General features: G+C 33.3%; 1 pseudogene; it reads left to right on the top strand.

Moving 5' to 3' along the window:
• Positions 1 to 3,033: 3,033 nt before the first annotated feature.
• On the top strand, positions 3,034 to 3,935 carry LOC149119277 (vomeronasal type-1 receptor 90-like; annotated as a pseudogene).
• Positions 3,936 to 6,058: the final 2,123 nt, after the last annotated feature.

Genomic DNA, 6,058 nt, shown 5'->3' with positions numbered 1-6,058 from the left:
CCATCATTGAATCTATCAATCTACTTCCGCATATCAATTCATCTAAAATTCTCATAATCATTTTAATGTTGTCAATGATGGCATAGTTCTTTAAATGCTGAACAATAAGCATGGTAAAACTTATAATGGAAATAACATGGGAGATTAACATAATAACAACATAGTATATTCTGTCATATATTCTCATTTTCCTAAATCTACATAAAATGCAAACATCATTGTGCATTCATTCATAAAACAAGACTCTATTTTAGCACTAATTTACCAATTCACTAACAGTTGATACTACAAAAGAGGTGACAAAAGAGGCTTTATCAAAATTATTTTTCTTGAGGAAACCATTTAGTGCAGTGAGTTAAGCTGCCACGTGGGACACCTACATCCCAATTCAGAGTGTTGCTTCAAGTCCTGGTTACCGCATGCTTCTGACGCATCTTCCTCCTGCTGCTAAAGCACCTAGAAAACAGCAGATGATGGCCCAGCTCAAGCATGAGGATCTTTGATGTACATATGGGAGAATGAAGCAGAGCTCTTCAGCAGTGCCTTTGAACAGGCCTGGCCCCAGCTTTTGAGGGCGTCTAGGGAATGAACCAATGAGTGCAAGATATTTCACTCTATGTATACATGCCTGCCTTTCCACCTTTTGAGTAATAATTTTTAACACCATACTTTGTGTATCAAGTAGCCCTTGAGTTTGTGCAGATGGCTTCTCCCTGTCATTACACTGCTTCTATTTCATGTCCATGTCTAATCTAAGCCCAGGGATTTCATCATCAGTCTTTTTACTCTTGGTCCATTTAACTGTGATATTTCCCTCACCATGATACAAGATCACATAAACACTTTGGAGATTAACATGAAAGCCAGAATAAAGAGGGTGAATGTTGTCCACACTTTCTGTCTCCTGAGAGTGCTCAGAGGCTGCACCATCAGCCCAGAAACCCCAGATTGTCACATCTTACAGTGAGAACTGAGCTGTACATTCAGAATTTTAAGCAGTTACTTTGTTAAAAAAGGACTCGATTCTCCTTTACACTCTGTCCAAATTATAGGTGACCATGCTCAAGCTTTCTTATGTTCCATTTCTGCCATGTCAGCAGATATTATTGCAGATCAGTGATGCTTCCATGATGGGATTGTCAGATGACTCACATAAAATCACAGGATACAAAATTAACATTAAAATTAAAATAAGCAATAAAGTACATGCTGTGGTCCATGTATATGTTGTCTACAACTATCAATTGTTAAATTCTAAAAATTAAGGCAAAGATTCAAAAGAAATTATGTAAATGATAGCACTTCAACTATTATACTCATTTTTCTCCAACTCTACATTATCAAGAGACTCAATGGAAAAACATCAATTCATGATCAGTAAGATCAAGTCTGTTTCAGTGCATGGTGGGCATTTATAGAAAGAGGGACACGGGTTAGGGAGAATCAGCTAATTATTACTGTTGTGAGAGAAGAAAATATTGAAATTCTTACCTACTCTTTTTCATGTAATTATATTTTACCTCCTTTGCTGAATGTCTCATAATGTACGGAGTATCCCAAAGTGAATATATGCATGTATACCAAAAGTATTCCAGAAATATTATTTCATGCTTAAATATATTATTGAAATTGAATTGGTTTAGATCCTCTAAATGTCAGACAGCATAAATAATATCCATATTTTGTAACATCAAAGAGGAAGAAGTGACTTAAATAATTCATACAGTGAAGGATAATGATCTACAAAGACAAGAGAAAATTCACCACATATTAGTGTCAGAACAGAAATAAATATTAAGACAATATACAGAAACTGCCTTCAATAAACAAAGGTAAATTTAGATTAATTTCTGAAGTAAGATCTAGAGATTACGTATCAAAGTAGCTTCATAGATGCACACTCCAGAAAGGAAAAAAAAAATGATTTTCTGCATGAAATTAAGAAAGCACAAGATGAAGAAATTTCAATACATGCAGAATATCATCAGTGTAAAAGTAAAAAAAAATTAGATATAATCTGACATTACAAGTTCTGCATATTTAAATTAGAATTAAGTTAATTAAATTAATATTCTAGTCAGTGTAATCCTGGAGCTTTCCCTGGCTACAGGAAATGCTAAGGGTAGACATACATGTTTTTGGGCAATCAGTTATTCAGTTTCAATACATAAGTGTGTTTTCATTTTACTATAGTAAGTCTTCGAAGAAAGTTAGGCCACCATTCAATCAACTATGCTATTTTTCATTTGTTAACTCCTGCAAGTCATGTGGTTCTGGAGTTTTCCACTTCAGACATTCATTCCTGAATATGAGTCATTTTTGCATTATGTGTGTGTGTGTGTGTGTAAAGAGAGTACTTCAAGGAGTTTAAAGAAAAATTAAATTTAAGATAATTTTATTTTGCAAAATTTTTGAAACCCCCAAATAGAGCAATCTTCAAAGGGGTCAGAAAATGGATATAATGAAAAAACTTAATTTGTTGTAGAGAGTAGTGCAAAAGTCTAATGTGCCGTACATTGTGATTTAATGCTATAACTAGCACTCAAACAGTATTTTTCACTTTGTGTTTCTATGTGGGTGCAAACTGTTGAAATCTTTACTGAATATATGCTAAGCTGATCTGTATATAAAGAGAATTGAAAATGAACCTTGATGTGAATGCAAGGGGAGAGGGAGCGGGAAAGGGGAGGGTTGTGGGTGGGAGGGAAGTTATGGGGGGGAAGCCATTGTAATCCATAAGCTGTACTTTGGAAATTTATATTCATTAAATAAAAGTTAAAAAAAAATCTTCATCCTAAATTTATATCTATGAAATGTAGGAAGTTTGTATACCTTAAGTCATAAATGGAAAAAAGAATCTTTGCAATATCAGGGTTCCTTAAAAATAAGTGTGTACAATATAAATAATTACTTGTAGTAATTTTCATGACAAAAAGAAAGGCCACTGGTGATGTGAGATCTGTTTATTTGTTTGTTTCACAGGTATCCAAAAAGGCTTCTTGTATGCTTTTAATATGAACAAAATTCCCACTTATGTTGTCATTAAAAATTATGTATTTTTTCCAAGCTGCCATTTGAATCTTAGCCAATGTCTTTATCTTTCTCTTCAATATCTTCACAATCCACCAAGATCTTAGGCCTAAGCCCACTAATGTGACCATCTCTCACCTGGCTTTTTCCACATAATGATGCTACTCACTACACTGTATATTTTATTTCCAGACATGTTCAAGTCTCTAAATTTGCCAAGTGACTTAAAATGTAAGGCTTTGTTCTATTTGAGTAGAGTGATGAGGGGGTCTGTCTGTCTGTACCACCTGCCACCTTAGCATCATCCAGGTCATCACCATCAGCCCCAGCACCTTCTCTTTGTCAAGATTTAAACACAAGCTCACAAATTATATTATCCATTCTTTCTTCTGTTTTTGGTCCTTCAACCTGTTGTCCAATGATCATCTACAGTGCAGCTCTATCTAACATAACCAATATATTCCATATCAGTAAGTACTGCTGAATTTCTTCAATGAACTCCATCATCATGGAAATATATTTCACACTTGCATTGTCCCAGAAAATCTTTGTAGAAATCATGCTTTTCTCCAGTGCTTATATGGTGATCTTCTTATCTAGCCATCAAAAGAGGTCTGAATACCTTCAAAGCTTGAGGGATTTCCCAAGGACCTCCCCAGCAAAAAGAGCCACACATACTGTCCTGCTGTTGGTGAGTTTCTTTGTGATCATGTATACTGTGTGGATATCATAATGTCATCCTTCTCAACCATATTGTGGAAATATGATCCAGTTGTTCTGCATGCCCAGAAACTTGTGGGAAATATCTATGCCACTGTTAGTCCTTGGTGCTTTTTAGGGCTAATAAATGAATAGTTGGAATTCTTCAAAACATGAGTGATATGACATCAATTTTAACAAGCTGATAAAACACACCTGAAAACATAAATTCTATCAAGTACAATATTTAAAAGTCCAGAATTTTAATTCTAATTTAAACATGCAAAACTTGTATTTTTAACTTTGTATCTAAATATTTTAAAGATGTATATATTTATTGGAAAGGCAGAGCTACAAAGAGACAGAGACAAAGACATAGAGAGAGGTCTTCCATCTGCCGGTTCAATCCCCAGATGGCAGCAAAGGCCTGAGCTGGGGCAATCCAAAGCTGGAGCCAGGAGCTTTTTCAATGTCTCCCACAGGAGTGTAGGGACCCAAGGACTTGGGTCATCTTCTACTGCTTTCTTATGTCATACTAGAGAGCTGGATCAGAAGTGGAGCAGTCAGGAATTGAACTAGCACACATATGAAATGTTGGTACTGCAGGTAACAGCTTTACCTGCTATGCCACATCACCAGCCTCTAAATGTTTTTTCTCTTGGACACTGCCTCTGTTAGTTTAATGTTCTGCATGTATTGAAGTTTATTCATCTTGTTCTTTCTTAATTTAATGCAAGAGAACATTTGCATTTTTTTTTGTGGTGTGCTCTATGAAACTACGTTTGGTACCTAATCCCTAGATCTACTTAGAAATTAATCTAAGTTTACCTTTGTTTGTTGAAGGCAGTTACTCTATGATGTCTTAATATTTATATCTGTTCTGACACTATATTAAAGGTGTGGACCTTGCTCTTGTATTTGTATATCATCACCCTTATTTTATCACTTATTTAAGTCTTTTTTTTCCTCTATGATGTCACAAAGTATAGATATTACTGAAGTATTTTTTGTTAAATTTTCACTTTTGACCCAATAAACTTCTGAATCACAGGTTTGTATCTTGTGATCAATTTTGGAAATTTATGCCATAAAAATTCTAATAATACTGTCCTTTATTTCTTTTCCTTAGTCCAGAGAAACAGCTAGTAGTTTAATTCTTTCTCAGTCTAAGCTTTTTATATGTAGGTTTATATTTTAAATTCCATTCATTTACTCTTTACTGTGTTTGAATGTACTCACTGTGCTTAATAATATAGTTCAATAGTCTTCAGCTCAGCTCATGTTTAACATGGTTCACATTAAGTAGATTCACTACCTGTTCAGTTATGTACTTGCTGTTTCCAAAATATACCTTTTTATGCATATAGTATCCTGTTTTCATTTTCATTTTATTTTTATTTTTCTACAGCCATTGTATTCACTTACAGTGTAACAATACGATCCCTATGTCTGAAGCTTATGTGATGTGGAATTTTATTTTGGTTGGTTATTTCTTGTGTAAAAAATAATATAAAAATTGATTCTCATATAAGTGATAATTCACTTTGAAGTGTTTGCAGTTAGTTATTTTTAAGTCCTTTTGCCCCCTCCAAACTGAGCAACCCAAATAGATTAGTCATTTTTTTAAATAGGTCTTATATGAAACGAGAACTTGCTTCTTTAATTTCTTCTCTAGACCATTTTCTTGGTTTAATTTTGTAGTTTTGGAGTCTTTGAATTTTCCTTCCACATTATTGGGAATTTTAGGGAATCTAATAACATTTCAGCATTTTGACTTTCTGTATTATAAATTATTAGAATATATAACAAATTTTCCAAAAATCACAGTTATCACTATTATACAAAGTAACATTTTAGATAGATTTCTTGTACTAAACAATCATATTTCATGAGAAATCCTTTTCTTATTTTTGTTTGGAACATATTCCTCATATTCTTCTTGCTCAATGTACTAGAGCATCATGATAATATGTAGAAAACCATTATTTTAATATCATACAAATATTTTTATGTTTTTTTCACATACTTATGAAATATTGCATTTCTTTGCCATTAATAGTCCCTATATACAAGTTCAGAATTACAGTTTTATGATAGCATTAAATGACTATTTGTAAGAATATTTATCTGATTCAGGATTATTCACTCCTCTTCATTAGCACTCCCATGAATCTAAAAAAATCATTTTAAAATTTCTGTCTAAATTGTGGGCTATCTTAAATGATCTTAATGAAATGAACATGTAGGTATCTATCACTTGATGTTATTACACTTCACTTGATAATTTCTATTGTCATTACAATGCCCCAAAAATATAATCTGCTGGATT

This window comes from Oryctolagus cuniculus, chromosome Y (genome assembly GCF_051225735.1).
Source record: "Oryctolagus cuniculus isolate XC-2025 breed Fujian yellow rabbit chromosome Y, ASM5122573v1, whole genome shotgun sequence".
Taxonomy (NCBI): Eukaryota; Metazoa; Chordata; class Mammalia; order Lagomorpha; family Leporidae; genus Oryctolagus; species Oryctolagus cuniculus.
Note: the sequence above shows the minus strand (reverse complement) of the source record. Positions and strands in the feature narration are given on the sequence as shown.